Source organism: Corvus moneduloides, chromosome 2 (assembly GCF_009650955.1).
Source record: "Corvus moneduloides isolate bCorMon1 chromosome 2, bCorMon1.pri, whole genome shotgun sequence".
NCBI lineage: Eukaryota > Metazoa > Chordata > Aves > Passeriformes > Corvidae > Corvus > Corvus moneduloides.
This window is the reverse complement of record NC_045477.1, coordinates 32675246-32691819: the sequence shown is the minus strand read 5'-3', so window position 1 is coordinate 32691819 and position 16574 is coordinate 32675246. Positions and strand designations below refer to the sequence as shown.

The window sequence follows — 16574 nt, the reverse complement described above, 5'->3', positions numbered from 1 at the left end:
ATTGTTAATTGCCTTTGGGTTTGATGAAGGACAGAGCCCGGAAGGAGGCTGTTTGCCCATTCATTATTCTATCACCATGTGTTCTCAAATTCCCTGTCTCTTTCTTTCCCATTTGGAAAACAATGATAAAAACCTTGCCAATTCTTGAGATCTGCAGCTGAAAATCTCTGAATATTGGTTTGATTTTGCCTATCACATCCTGCTGCCAAGGGAATGATCTAAGAAGAGAGGCAGCACCTTTGCATATTCTCTGAACATGTTTTGCTTGAAAAGATTCCCAGTTACTAGTAGTCCATCCCTCTGCCATTTTGTCTCATCTTCCACCATCTTGTCTCACAAACGGCAATATTAGGAAAGAGAGCCCTGGAGGAGAGAAATGTAGACAGGGAAAGCAAAAAGGTTAATTAACAAGTTAGAAAAGTGAGTAGATGTTTTTGTTGCCTTTTCTCTTTCAAAGTAGGGCACCTGTTGAGCTGTGAAGCTTAACAAGGAGCAAGCAGGGGAAAAAAACAACAGCTCTGTTTCTTTGTACTGGTTCTTTCAGTATTCTGCTTGAAATTCGAGTGGCTGCTGGAAAGAAGCACTTCACTCTGTTCTTCCCTATTTCTTTGTGCCTCTGTTTGTCATCATCAGGGGAAGAGAGAATAAAGACTGAAAGAAAGGATGAAGAGCAATTGGAGATCACAGGGATGAAACCCTCAGACTACACCTGCAGGACCAGATTGTGAGCACTGGTTTCATCTTCCTCACCAGTTTGGGATAACAAAACACATACACAGAGATGGAGTACCGTTATGTGCCTGCAAACCCTTTGATTAAGTTTCTAGTATTTCCTAGCTTAAAAACTGGTTCTTCCCCTTTCTTCCTGCAGTTTCAGCACCTTTGGTTCTAGGTAACTAAAACTGCTGCCAACATGCCGGTATTTTACTTTTTCTGAAAAAATTTGCCGGTGAAGAACTTCCTGATGTATCCTTAAGAAAGGAGCTTGGCAGGGATTACAAAAAAAATGGGCAAAAGAAATGAAAGCACTGGTAAAGACATGTTCTGGAAAAAACATTTTGCAAAGCCTTTTATTGATAGCAAGGGCAATAAACACCTTGAGTCTCAGGCACATGTGGGAACAGGGGCTATGCATTCATTTCTCCCTGGCCTTCTTCCCCTCCACTTGTCCAGCTCCTCACATACACATTATCAATTTTTCCTACGTCTGCAGGAGAATAACACACAGCTGAATTTTCAGGATCTGAACACAGTGCTTTTTCCTTGCAAAAGCCATAGATATTCTTTTTCATCTCCGTTACATCTTATTAGGGAAAGAGACTCAGCCATTACCAATATTAATGCCGCACAAAAGCCTCTGGGAACCTGTGAAGTAAAAAAATACAAGATCCCACCAAAAAGCAGGTCAATGTCAGCACAAATTACTTTTTTTGCAGAGGCTTCAGGAAGAAAGAAGGATCCTCCTAACAAACAAACTGTATTCATTTCATTCCTCTTCTGTAATTGCACTCTCTTTTTTTAGTCTGTCCCAAGCCTTTCAACCAGACAGGTCAGATAATAGTTTAGATTGTTACAAAATTGCCTGTTTTCTTTGCAAACTGTTTCACCCACCTGTTTTTCCAAAGTTTTAGCTCTACTGAGTTATTGACAAAACATCAAACTCTACCCAAATTCTTCTGTAAACTTGGAGAATGTGTGTAGTAAATTATTCGGCACACTTCTGTTCTCAAGCTGTTCCACTCATGAAGGAGCTGACCATCCTTTTATTCTCCGATTAACAGATGCCTATTTGGAAGATTGCATTATGTGCTGCAGTTAAAACCACAGAATCATTAGGGTTGGAAAAGACCTCTAAGATCACCCAGTCCAACAATTAACCTAACACTAAATGTGTCATCCCACACTAAACCATGTCCCTAAGCACCACATCTACATGTCTTTTAAACCTCTCCAAGGCTGGTGAATCAACCACTTCCCGGGGCAGTCTGTGCCAGTATATTAGTATTTAGCTCTGCTCCATTAAAAACAAACAAACAAACAAACCCTAATAAAACAGTTTAGCCCCAGTCTTTGCAAATACTCTGTGTCAGATTCCTGTTGGAATGCAATCTGTAGTAGAGAAGGGCTGTATATTGAAGGCCCTTGGACTGAGTGTTTTAAAGACAGAACTATGAGAATCAAGGGCCCTCTTTTATTTCCCCACCAGTTTTACATCACTGAAATTTCACTCATTTTGGTGGAACTGTTCATAATTTATGTCACTTAATTAAGAAAAGGATGAGGCCAGTAATTTCTAGTTCTGCACAAGGGTAGGGGCTTCAATGAAGTGTCCTGAATAGCAAAATAAGGTATAGATAGGTACTTCTGGAAGGATAAAGTATAGACAGATACCATTATGCTTCCTTATAATGAATAAAAGCCTGATACTTCTGGTAAAATATGCAAATAGCCATTTCCCTCTGAGAAAAGCTTAGTTAAGAAAAATGATCCCTCTTAGCCCCTTGGTCAGATCATCTGGTAGCCCCTGAAGTTCTTGTGATAAGGACATGATTCAGAGAGACACACCTGCCTGTTCTTTTCAGCAGTCATTTCAGCAGAATTGCCAAGTAGCTCAACTGCTTTGCCGGATGGAGCAAGATAAATCAAACCATCAGGTGAGAGATTCTGCTAAATCTAAATGTTCAGGACTGCATAATATTTTCAGGAGATAAAAAAGATACTGCTGCAGCTCAGTTTCAGTTTGAAACTGTCTGTAGCTTTGCATTTAGTGGAGTTAATTTCTAGTTTTCTTTGGTGTAGAGGACCCACGAGGACAGGAAGTCTTGCTGACTGTGTCCCATGTAGCCCAGTCTTAAACCACAGACATAAGTGGCAATAAAAGATGTTTAGTGGGATGGTGTGAGTGAAGCAACTATAATAGTCTCAGGCTTGCTGATATCTGTATACGGCCTAAAGAGTATGTTATACTGACTCCAAAAATATAATAGCACTCCTCAAGCCTTGAAAAAGGCTTAAAACTTCTATGTGATTAAATGATTATTTCTGCTTTAAAGATGATGCATATAGACTAATTGATTTGTCCAGCAGAGAGGAACACAACCCAGGTGGATCACCTCCATATTCCTGTACTTCAACTACAAGGACACTACATACCTTGCAATTAGATTAGATGATATGCAAAATAGACCCCTTCACAATCTTCTTCAGCTATGTTAGCTTCTTTATGCTGCCATGCCAAACTGTTGGGGTCGCTTATTTCCCAGTCACTAAAAGGGAAAAAAAAAAAAAAAGCACTGACACAGTTTTAATATTCAAAATAAATCATGAGTTTCTGTCATGTGGAAACAAAAAACTAATGATACAGTGAAAGGCTACATTTCCATAACTCTTACTTGCATCTACATATTTCCCATTTGAAAGTCAATGGGAACCGTGTGGCTAAGTGCTATTCGACTCTGAGAAACACAAAGGCAGCCTGCCTCCTCCTTGGCAGCCACAGCTCTGTCCTCCTGCTGAGGAATCACCTATGTGATTTACATCTGATTTCCTTGCTAACCTGCAAGAGAACTGGAGCCAAACAGGAGGAGATGCACCAACAGGACCTGAATATTTAGCAGCATGAGAAGGAGGAGTAATTGATTCCCATTTTGGGCATGCTGGTGTAGCTCCTTCTTGCACAGTCAGGAGGGAAATGGAGTTGAGTTAAGCTAATATATTCATCAGATGTTGGCTTCTCCAGAGGAGACTTTTAACCATGTAAATATCTTAGAAACATATAATCATAGAATGTTTAGGTTGGAAAAAACCTCTAACACCATCAAGTCCAGACATTAACCTGACACTGCCAAGTCCACCACTAAACCATGTCCTAAAATGCCACATCTGCCAGTCTTTTAAAAATCTCCAGGGATGGTGACTGCACCACTTCTCTGGGCAGCCTGTTCCAGTGCTTGAAAACCCTTTCGAAAAAGAAATTTTTCCTAATAATTACGATCTAATTCTGACGAGCTTCAGGTAAACCCTTAATATATGGAAATCTACTTTTCCATCTATATTAGGCTGACCCAAAGTACAATTCAACAGTGGGGTGATATTCTCTAATAGTAGATGGTTAAATAATAACATGGCTGCTTGGATGCTTTTCTAGTGCATATAGCTGGCTTGGTGGCACTGGAGTTCCTTCATCTCTGTGAGGCAGAATAAGAAGATGACCAAATATTCAATGTATAGACAAGCAAACTAATGCCAGAATTTGGTTCTACTCTCTGCAATATCATTTCAAGTAATGTCAAGCTGGTTCTTTGGAGGTGCACTCTCAACTTGTTTATTTTTTTATTTACTAAAGTAAAATCAGTTTCTAACTGCGCATGCTTTGTCCTGATTTCTTTAGTACCATTTGATTAAGAAAAAGAGCAAAAGTGTTTAAAGTTTATTTCAGTTCTTTTGAAAGCTCTGAACAGTAAGGGAGAAATACATTAAATCCCTGCTGTTCCAGGGAAGTCTAATCAGTCACGGGCTTTCCCAATCACTAGAGTCCTCTGCCAAGGACCGCACTAGTCTTATAGTCTATCTGGGGAAAAAAAAAAAAAAAAATTACCAAGATTTGTGCAATACACAGATAAAAAACAAAAAAATCTGGGCTTAGGTTTCTTTTTTCAAAAATTAGGTTCATGTAATCTCACTGTTCTCACATGAGTAATGTGGCACTCGTGGACATGGTTTACTAGTGGACTTGGCAGTGAGGGGTTAATGGTTGGACTTGATGATCTTAGAAATCTTTTCCAACCTAAATGACTCCATGATTCTCTTTCTCTTTTTGTCAATGTCCCTGCTAGCACTTCTCAGTCAAATAACAGTCCCAAAGGTTGTTTGGGTCCTGCAGTGAAGGTGACCCTCTGGACAGTCTAAGCCAGGAGGGCTCAGGAAGAGCTCACCACTTGCAAGAGAGAAGTGTGGAATCTCAGGAGAGGCTGAAAGTGTGACTCCAGCTGAAGTCTGCTTATTTCTACACACACCAATAACTAATAACAGGACACAGTCCCATGGAAAAATATGTGTCTACCAATTTCTATTAAAATCGGCTTTCCTGGCCTTAATGCTGCAGTGGATCTTGAGGCAGGATACACACAAGCCACTGAGTTTGTTAAGGCTGTGGTTTAACTTCTGTGAAACACAAACATCTGATTGCTTCCTAGGGTGTTCTGAGTGATGAGAAATTAATTTTTCGTAAATGTTTTGCAATCCCAGGAGTTACACAGATGGGAAACCTTATCATTCATAATGTAGGGCCCCTTGACACAGAAAACTCTTCTGCCATTCTTAATCCATTTGCTAATTCAGCACCATTACAATTTCAAAATCAACATGCATTTATAAAATAACTTGAGTGACAATCAGGACTGCTATGGACCTTCAGGTTAGCAATTAAGGAACTATTAGCAATGTGGATTTAGTAATTTGTTTGTGGTTAGTGTTGGTTTCATTGGGGTTTTTCTGTGTTTTAATTCAACAGATGTAAAACCAACAAGTGTTTAGCCATGAAAAAGGGAATTTGAGGTTCCTGCTTGAAAATGTAACATAGTGGCTTCAGGTCTTACTGACTGATTAAGCTCAGCTGCTGGACGAGGCTGGATTATCATGTCACAGGGCTGCCTCTTCTAAGGCTCCTGGTAGGGCCACAAAAGATTAAAAGAAAGCTGAGGAGAGGGCAATTTCACTGCACTTAAACCAGTCTGCTTTATTTGTTATTCAAGTGGCTGTGTTGTCCGTGAAATTTTCAAGTAGTGATTTCCTGGGGAAAAAACATCATTTCATTTAGCTTTTCTATCTTATATTTCATTTTAACCTTCTATCCTTATTTCCCTTGATTTTAAAGCATAAATACATGCTTCCTTGCTTCTTTGGGAGTGAAGTGCGCCTTACTCTGAAACACTCCTTTAGTACATTTACAAGTGATCAGTTTTACCCTAATGCTTCTACTGCTAAAAGGGTCCCTGTCCATGGCAGGGAGGTTGCAAATAGATGGTCTTTAAGGTCCCTTCCAACGTGAACCATTTTGTGATTCTGATTTTATTAATTTTATTTTATCATCGAAGCTCGCTGCTGGTGAACAAGGGATGTTAAGCAATCAAGGAAGCTTGCCTTGAGGAGCAGGGGACCTGTCTTCTGAGCCAAGGAGAGAGTCTCCAGAGCAACAAGGACAATATAAATTGCAGCCTTGGGATCTGGATTGGCATAGGTTGGTGGCCTTTGTGACAAGCAATTCATTATTAATTAAAGTGCTATTGTCTATGAAGGTCCTGTGCTACACTCAGACCCTGCCATGGAACAGAATACCCAGCACCAGTGAGAAAGATGTTTGGGGTTGGTTCCCTTGTACACACATGGGGTTCTGTAAGATTTGTCATTGCAGGAATGCCACTCACATAAGGGTTTGGCAGCAAAGGGAAGGCTTTGCCTTTTACTGGTGTGTTCAGAGGACCAGAGAATTCATCTTTCTGATTATTGCACCATCAAAATGTCCTCTTGAGGCTCAAGGGAGAAGGTACGCCATGAACTACAGGCATGTCTGCCTCTCACACTCCCTTTGAGCTCTGACAGCTCATTTTACTTCTCTCTGGATTAGCAGCAGGCAGTGAAAAGAGGCTGACTTCCCCTATCACCTTTTTCTTTGATTAATTCCTTTCAGCCTTGAAAGACTTCACCTTTGGGTGAAATGACCAGTGAAAGCATGGAAATATATTTCCATGCTCAGCCTTCATTAGAGTCCAGCAGCTCATCTGTGCATTAAATGAAATTGAATCTGAGCTTAACATTTATAAGCAAAAAGAAATTGTTGGAGGAAAAGCTACAGGAACACCATTTATTCAGAAGTTCATGACATTCTATAGACTTTATATAAAGAAAAGGCAAAGGTGGTTGGCTGATGCATGGATTTGAGTTCCATGGAGGTGGAGATGCTTGTGGAAGGTTTCTGAGGGGAGGCTCCCCATGAGCCCCGATGCTTCCACATCCTCTGTATAGAGGGAAAACTGGGAGAGCAGAAATCACTGCAAACTCATAGCATTTCCATAGTGAGTGATCTCTCATCCTGCTCAAAGTCAGTACTAACACACACAGATTGCTGCCAAAATCTCAAGAAAAGATGGTGAGATAATGGGAAAGCACAGCCTGAGGTCTGTAAGGACTGGAGACTTTCTGAAAGCTTCAACTGGGCTGTTGGGCCCACTTCAGAAGTAATGCATAGGCACATGTTTAAATGTGTGCTGGAACCCTGTGGATATCTTTAAAACCTTAAAGATGCCCCAATAACGAGAGATTTACTTTGAACTCACCATGACCATTTCTTTCTTGCCAAATCAGGACTCAGGCACTTTCTTGTATGCAAGTCTAAAGCAGCAAGGGCAAAAGCCACCATTTGCACTTTCCTATTAGAAGTCAGACATTTAAGGGAGAATACTTACTAAGGAAAACCAAAATATTAAGTTACTCTAAAGTGCTTCATAGACTTGCCTTGATTTGTGTCACTCATGCATTTTCTGGTTTTGCAAATCTCAGGAAACACATGGCAATGCTTACACCCCTCCCATCCTCGGGCTGCAGGTCTAATGAGGGAGGTTTTACTTATATCCCCCACTTTTCTTGATATATGCAACCTGCCATAGTAGAAAATATAACTTTGGCTATGGCAATGCTTTATTTAGCATTTGATTATGGGAAGCATTTTTTTTTTAATTTAGAGTATTCCCTTCTTTGCACTGGCAACCACAGGGCTTTATCACCAATCTCTTTAGACAGTCCAGGAGCTATGTATCTAAAGAGTAACAGTATTTACCTTAAGAATGTATGTCTACCTTCAACCCATGATCTCCACAGAGGTTCTCTCAAGCTCATGAGATGGCTTCCAGACCATGAAATGAAGGGAGAAAATATTGCAGAGGGTTATTATTTTATTTCATTTTTTAAAATTTATATTATATATGATGTATATAACATACTATATATGGTATATTACATGTTATATATTATATTCTGAACACAGATGCAGATAGGCCATTATTCCAGCTGTTTTTGAAGGAGCACAGCTGACTAAAATCACACTGAAAACAAGAATTTTTAAAACCTAACTGTAAAAATGCCAGTTGAAACGTTTACTTTCTTTGGTTTTGAGTGAACTTGGAAAAGAAAGATGAAATAAGTAAAAAAGCAATTAGAGAACCCTTTTTTTTGTGCTTCATAATCAACTTATTTTTCAGATTTCTAGAAGTGAGAAACCTGACTTTCTTATATTCCAGGCAAGGACTGCTTAAATAACATCTGTGTATATTTTTCTGGGAGCTTTTGTTCTTTTTCTATTTGAATAATTTATTAATATTACTAAATATGTCAATAAAGGTTTATTGAAACTGAAATTTTCCATTTAGCTGCCCTTCAGAGGAGAACTACACAGAACAGACTGTGTCTAGCAGAGTCTCCTCTCTTCTCTTTCCCATTTCACAGAGTTCCCTGTTACAGAAAATTGAAATGAAATTTTGTTATATATAATTTCTTTCAGTGTAGGCATGTTGTAAGATACAAGCAGAAATATGTTCTTTGCTATCTTATTCCCCAGATCTTGTTTACAAGATGGAAACAAAATAATTAGGTGATGAGTCTATTGGTAATCTTTGAAGGGAGAAAATAGAAAAGGTATAAAACCTCTCAGCAGTTCTGTGGTTTGGAATAAACCCAACAATAATCACACACAAACAACGCTAAAGCTAAATTCCTTTTAAATCTTCAAAGATATCCTGAGCAGTGTTTCAGACTACAGCCAGAAATGCTGCAGACCAAATCTTCATTGGGCTCGTCTTCATAAAACTTGAGATTGAATACAATTCCCTGAGAAGCTCTGGAGACAACGGCAAAGCAATTCAACAGCAGCACATACATTTTTAGGAGCTTTTTACAGCCCTGGCCATTCTGACCTCTGCAATGGTCTTGCTGTTGTTTAGGAGAGAAGAGGTTTCTTTTTTATTTTCCCTGCCTCACATAGTTGTTTACGCAACATGCTGTTTTCCTCTGCTCTGAATCATCTTGTTCAAAAGGATTTCCTTGGCCCTGCAGAAACTGGGGGGCTGTGAAGGAAGAAAGCTTGGAAAAATCAAGTACAGACACTTTCACAGGTCAGTTAAGTGGGTACCTTCAGCTCACACAGTGCAGATGAGTCCACATAATTCTTTTGAGGACACAGAAATACTTACTGCTATTATTTCCCCTAGAGTTTTTCCAGGTCAGATTCCAGCCAATGCCAGAGTCTCCAAGAAAAACTCCTTTGCGCATGGATAATGGAAGAGTTTCCTGTTCTCAACACTTTGTGATCTAATAGAGAAAAATGGCACAGGGCTGAAATGACCTGGCAGAGGCTCTACTGGACATCAGTGGCAGAGCATGAAATAAATCCTGCACCTCGAGGCACAGGCTGCTCAGCACTTTTCCTGATGCCTCTGGTGATGGTCACTGCAAGGGGATGATAATGTTCATTGGACTAGCCCAGCTCTTCCTAAAACTTCCAGCTGCACATTGTGGCCTGAGACTTGCCATAACCACTCTGCCTTCCTTGACTTATCTTCACCACTTAAGGATAAACATCTAACAGTAGGTGCAAACGCCTGGAGCCAGGAACCTGTTGTTTTGTGTGGTTAGACTTTAAAGTAGCCTGCATACTTTGGGGTACGATAGCTGAGGCTTTGAGAGATGCCTGTGGCAATTAGTCATCCAGATGCCATTGAAAGTCAATGAGAACTGGGTGAAATCCTGAGAATGGGTGAGCAGCCAAATGCTACCATATGGTCATAAGCTTTTCCTCAGTCTAGCACAGTGATCGGTATAAAATGGCTGGGAAGTGAGGCTTCAGACTGTGAATAGCAATTGAGATAAGCATAATAAGTACAAAAGCAAGAGCCTTGCTGCCTTGCTCTAACTGACGTGTAGCAGACACTATGACATTAGAAGGCTAATTCACTCCTGAAAGTTGTGAGTTAACCCATACACTGGAGCACAGGAATTTCCTGCATTATTTTTTCCTTGTTTTTGTGGCAGTAAAAAAAAAAAAAAAAAAAGACCAAGGTGGCCATATAAGAACACGGATTGTGCTTCATCTTGGGATCAATAACCAAATCAAAGCAGAACTATTAGTTTCTCTCCTTTTGTGCTTGGGGGCAAAATTTGCCTTCCATTCAGATGATCCTAGCATTAATTCTATTATACACGCAAAAGCACTGAAAATGAAACCATATGAAATGTTCAAGGCCAGGTTGGATGGCACAGTCTGATCTAGTGGGTGGCATTTGTGCCAACAGCAGGGGGGTTCGAACTGGATGATCTTTAAGCTACCTTCCAACCCAAGCCTTTTTATGATTCTATAGGGAAAAAAAAGGTAACTTGCGCAATTTCCATGTGTATAGAACATAATTCTTCCTGCCCTGTTTATTCAGAGAGCACTTCAGGAAAACCCAGATGGGTTTAAGATGAAGAGGGACTACAGGAGATCTTCTCCTTGCACATACTTCCCACAGCAGGGGAGGGATGCTTCAGCGCTCCATAAACACCTTGGTTTTGTCTTGCACTGTTCCTGTGAGGAGTCACATCATGCCTTGTAAAAGCAATACCACTGGAATTGTGTTGTGCAAGAACAAGAGAAAACAGAAACACAACCCCAAGCTTTAACTGCACGTGTCTGACAGCAGCTTATTAAACCCAGAGCAGCCATCAGAAAAGTGAGAGCAAGCACAGGGATGAAAAAAAGGTTGTTTCTCACAGCATGAAGAAAAAATGTTTTCTACTAAGTGAAAGAAAACAAGGCAGGAAAAACAATTCCTGGGTTGGGGAAGGTTCTTTTTTATGCAGCTCTAGTTTGGGATGTCAGTTGTTAATGTGGTCTCTACAATTTAAATCTCCATCACGATCATCAGCCCAAACATTTGCACATGCTAATTTGTTCAACTGAGGTCCCTTGATCTGTCATATTCCTTGTTTTCTCTTGGCTCATTCTTTGGGACAGCTTGCCTCCTTTTGGATTTGTTATTAAAAGATAATATTGACTTAGTTTCCTTTACACTGAGCAACAACCTTTTCTCCTAAAGCCTGCCTTGACTTGTGGCTGAGTGCGTGTGTGTATGTCTGTATGTGAGACAAGCTGCTCTCAAAGACTCATTTCCTGCTGCTCTTAATGACAGGAATAATTAACATCATCTTCCCCGGACTACTCAAAGTCCTGTGTCCCACTGGCACGTCCTGTCTGCCAAGATTTCAGCCTAGACTGGAGCGTCTGCATGAGCTTTAGGGCCTCAATTTCCTTGTATTTCGTCTTCTTCATACCAGGTTCTGCTGGATGCCAGTGAGGGTAACAGGACCCTCAGTGCTAAACCTCATTGCACCACACACCCTCAGCAGGGCAAACACCATGAATCCCCATGAATCCAGCAAGCCTCTGCCTGCAAGGGTCTGCCTCTGTATCCACCTGCTCCCAGAAACCACAGGTCTGGGGAATGGTACGCCTACCTCTCCTTGATTGCACTCAGCTCTCGTGCTGAAAAATCTCTCCCTGGCTGCCAGAATTGCTGCTGGCTGCTCACTGCCCTTCACAGATCCAATGCCGAGTGCTGCTGCTCTGAACTGTACAAGGCAGCTGTACAAGGGTAGCACCCCAAGAACTGAGCAGCAGGAACCTTTCTCTGTCCTTCTCCCATCATCTGCATACCCACCGCTGGGCAGTCAGGGAAGGTCATGCCTTAGCTGAGGAGCAGCAGTCTGCTGCTGCTGCCTGTGCTGAGCTCCCACCCTCCCAGACCTTGAAGGCTGTAAATCTGAAGACTGATGAGTAATGACTATTCTGAGGGGTTTTTTTTCCATTTCTACCCTTCTGCTGGTGCACTTAGCACTCGTGTGCTCTCTCTCTCACTGAGATTTCTTTGCATTGTGGTGGAAAGCATTGTAGAGGAAAGATTCAGGATTGCCTCTCCCTCTGGAACTGTGATGATGGATGGCAAGCTTTCCCTCTTTATAAAATACAGGCATACACAGCATACTCTTCTCTACTATTCCTTATTGTTGCTGCCTCATGCTTGGTAACGGGACCGGCAGGACCCAGAGAGGGGCAGATAGGGATGTTGGGAGCTTGAGGTATGATAACAAGATTCCTATTTACCTTTATTTTAAATTTCTCCACTTGCTTTACCAATGACTTTAGATAATATAATCTTTGTTGTGAATTTCCGTGATCTGTTGTCATGTTTAACACTTTTTAAAATTTCATTTCAGCTACTTGGAGCCAAGTTAATTTCAATTCTATTTCTTATTGCCTGTTGCTTACATATGGGAAAATGAAGTAAAATTCTCATCTAGACAATACTATGTGGAACTCTTTTTCTTTCATGTAGGTATGAGGAGGTGGGAATTTTTTCTATTTTTTATTTTCCTGTAATCTTCTTCTGGGACACTGAGGAAAGAACTTAGTTATTTTAGAGAGTAGTCTCAGCCTCCATATAACCACGCAGAGGACTTCAGTTGTCTGATAGGCTCAACCCTCCCTTCACACTCTCCCTCCTCCTGGGGAAACCAGTTGTGTTGTTCATTGACTTAAAAGACAATTCAAAGGAATTGCACAACTTATTTACTTATCAAAGCAATGCAATGAAGTTCACGCTCCCTTCTCCTCTAGAGCACAAACCCTGAAATTAAGTTGATTGGTCTATGTAGGAGTGAATTTCATTAAGTAAAACAGCACAGAAATACTTAATAAAAATCAGACCTAGCCACTTCATCTAAAACCCACAAATTCATATAGACAGCTCAGAGACGTCATATTTACATCTTTTTCTGGGATACTGCAATATGTGTCCCAGTTTGTAGAGATCATCTCCATTCTTCAGCTCTTTTTCCCCCTAATCCCAGACTCCGACAGAAAACCAGCCCACAAAACAACAGTACAATCGCTGTGCTTCATTGGATGCAGAAAATAAATAGCATTTCTCCTGCACCCATTACTTATCCTTGCTGTGTGTTTTTAGCCTATCTCCTATAAAAAGAAGGAGCTAATTTATAATCATGTTGTTTGTCAGAAGTGTTTGTTCACATCTGTCTGTCGGCAAGTTTTATAAATCAATTAGCCCCAGACAGACACACTCTGTAGCTTTCTGTGTTCTCACAGATGTCACTCTCCCATCAGCAGAAATAACAGTAGCCTTCGCTGGCTCCTAATTTGGGTGCACAGGAGAAACAATTAAGTATGTCTTCTGCACATGTGTATCAGAAGTGTTCCAGTTCCCTGGCAACCAACCAAAAAACTGTGCTGGAAAGCCAAACACCTGAGTACAATACTGTGGCCATTTGCATACATGTGCATATGTAAGCCTGTAAAGATATATGTGGAGTTATTTTAGTATTAAAGAGTAAGGACTTGGGGATTTTATTAAAATAACTGAGTTAGTTTATTACCATTTCTGCAAATGTGAACTTAGGAGTAAGGTGGAGAAAAATAAAGCTGTGTCTGAGATGGGGAGGGATTTTGGGAAGCCACAGTGGTATGCTGCAGTCAAGGGGATTTATGGGAAGCATTGAAGAGGCAGGTAAAGTTTACAAGCACTGCACAGGAGATAATTGCACTCAGCTGGTGCTTTACCAGCCTACTAACTCCTCTAGCTTGCTTGAAGATTCGTAGCAATATATTCTGTTATTGCTCAGCACATATTGTCTCAAATCCACAGAGAAAAAAAAACAGTCATAGAATATCCTGGAAGGGACCCACAAGGATCATTGAGTCCAGCTCTTGGCCCTGCACAGGACAGCCCCAAGAAGCACCTTGTGCCTGAAAGCATTGTCCAAATGCTTCTTGAACTCTTGAACATCAGGCTTGGTGTTGTGACCACTTCGCTGGGGAGCTTGTTCCAGTGCCCAGCTACTCTCTGGGAGAAGAAGCTTTTCCTAACATCTAACTTAAACTTGCCCCAACACACCTTCATGAGGATTGATCTCTCTTTGGTTGCAAAGCACTTGCAATATATTAAGAGATTAGGCTGGTCAGTCCTTCAGCTTCATCTTCTGCTGGACACAATAGAACAGCAACGAACAATGTACTGACAGAGATCTCCATCCATGCTAAGCATACAGGGAGGATGATTGGATCAAACCAGTTTTTTTTGAATGTGAACAAGTGTGTGATTTGAGAGAATGGCAAAGAGTGGGATGTGTGATGAAGAGGAGGATGGAGAGAAGGTGAGATAGAACTGAGAGGAGGTACGAAGAGGTGTGGCAGAGAGGGAGGAAGAGGGACATGGGGACGTGAAGAGAGGAGAGGCTGGACACCAGTAGGTGTGCACCTTCATCTTCTGCAACTCTTGCACTCAGACAAGGTTAAAGAAGAGGAAACAATGTGGGGTGAGTACAGGAAGAGATCTCCAGACCAGGCAATACAACCAGGCTGTGAGCCTTGGGCAACTACAGCACATTGTGTGATCAAACAAAACAGATGTAGTGGACATTGCTATGCACTCTTTTCTCTGGTTCTGTAAACCTTCTATTTCCTCACCTTCACTTTACTTTCTTTCCTATAGAACAGAGGAGGGGTTAATCTCTAATACCTTCCAGTAATAAAACTGTTTTAATTAGCATTAGTTTGGAATGACAAGACTACAAGTAATTAAGTTACACTGGGATCTAGTTGGAATGAAATTGATACCAGGGGATAGCATAAACATAAATCAGCATTTAAATAAACTGAAATAAGATTGCTGTAATTAGAAGAAAAATCCATTGGCGCTAAGTCATAAAAGTAACAGATACAGATTTAATAAACATAGCGAAGGAGAGCAAGAGAGCCTGGAAAAACGTAAATTGTTCCTTCCCACATACGCACTGTCAAAAAAAAAGGAAAGAAGATGAGAGATCACTCTTTGGTTAGTATTAAGGAAATACAATTACATTGGCATGGGAGAGAAGTTAGAGAAGATTATGAGTGCCTGTACAGAATGCCATTAACATTAACCTGATGCATTGCAAGTGAGTTCTAGTTATAAAAGTAATTACTGGCTACCAAACCCATCTGGAATCTGCAATCAAAGGACAAAGAGAGAGGAATGAGTCGAGGAGAAAGTGATTACTTCTCCAAAGTTAAGACTGGCATGTGCAGTCAGGAGCCAGCAGCAGGCTGATGCATTTTTTTCACGCCACAGAAAGAGCAAGCCAGCATATGCCTACCAACTTCTCCTGGGTTTTTAGGCTGCTTACCACCATAGGATATGACTTTTTTGTATGATTAAAAATGATTAATTAGCCTCTTGAATTAAGGGAATAATGTACCTCCTTTAAATGTTATGGCAATTAAGATATACTAGATGAAATGCCCTATTTTTTTTTAATTTTTTTTTTTTTTTTTGCAAGACAATAATCTCCTTTCAGGCAAGATAAAGGATTTGGAGGAATTGATGCAGGAAGGAAGATTAAAAGAACTCTGTGTGAAGTGATTCCAGTTCTGTTGGGGCCTCTCAGGTAAGAAAACCCTGAGCTGGGAGCAATTCACCAAGGGCACTCGGGCAGATCACAGGGACAGTCGCAACATAGTAAACTTTGCTTTATGCTCTGGGTCTTCAGCTCTTCTACAGACAGGTCTTACCTCGGATGGCGGGGTCACCTAAGATGAAGTTGTAAAGGCCAGTGTGGATCAATGCAGACAGGGAATAGAAGCACAACATTATTTATGCACTATGCAACAGAAAGTGTCAGGCAAGCTTTATAGACAGAGCAAAAGATGTGGCTGTGTTTAGAGTTGTGCTGACTAATGTGAAAGTTTTCTCAAGGCTGAACTTTCTCTCTGGGGTATTTTTCATCTGTGCAGGCTTGCTTAGGCCTGCACACATGGAAACTCAACCCAACCCACCCATTTCAGAATTGCTGGTCATATCTGGTGGATATGAAAACAGGTTGAGAGAGTTAGGGTTGTTCAGCCTGAAGAAGAGAAGGCTCCAGGAAGACCTGGATTATCATCCACTACCTAAAGGGGCTGTGAGAGTGCTGGAGAGGGACTTCTGAACAAGGGCGTGAAGTGACAGCACAGAGGGGAAAGGATTCAAACTGACAGAGGGCAGGATGACATTTGATATTAGGAAAAAATTCTTTCCTGTGGGGGTGGTGAGACACCGACATAGGCTGCCCAAAGAAGTTGTGGCTGCCCCATCCCTGGAAGAGTTCAAGGCTGGGAAGGTGTACCTCCCCATGGGCAAGGAGGCTGGAATTATATAGTGTCTAAGATCCCTTCCAACCAAAATATTCCATGATTCTATGCTGTAGGAAATCCATGTGCTATAGGACTGAAGTATTAGGGAGCCTTGAGATCTACCAAACCAGTGCTGATGCGTAGATTTGTCAAGTAAGTCTAATATCTATGGTATGCGTTAGACTTACTGTCAACATGTGGGTTGTCCAAAGTATATAAGGAATGGTAGGGACATCCCAGCTGAGTTACGCACCTTGTGCATCCAGCAGTGTCAACTTGCACTTGTGCAGGAGACATTCAGTTGGGATTTCCAAATATTTTATAG

The 16574-nt window shown here is 41.1% G+C and overlaps 1 protein-coding gene across 5 annotated transcripts in view; it reads left to right on the top strand.

Moving 5' to 3' along the window:
* TENM4 (teneurin transmembrane protein 4) overlaps positions 1-16574 on the top strand; it is a 1563960-nt gene that overhangs the window by 998596 nt on the left and 548790 nt on the right. For 2 of the 5 annotated variants that reach the window (XM_032099029.1, XM_032099033.1), the window contains exon 2: positions 15418-15525. The exons of the other annotated variants lie outside the window; for them this stretch is intronic. The gene's annotated coding sequence lies outside the window, so the exon portion shown is untranslated. The remainder of the gene's footprint in view (positions 1-15417; positions 15526-16574) is intronic. 5 annotated transcript variants of the gene reach the window in all.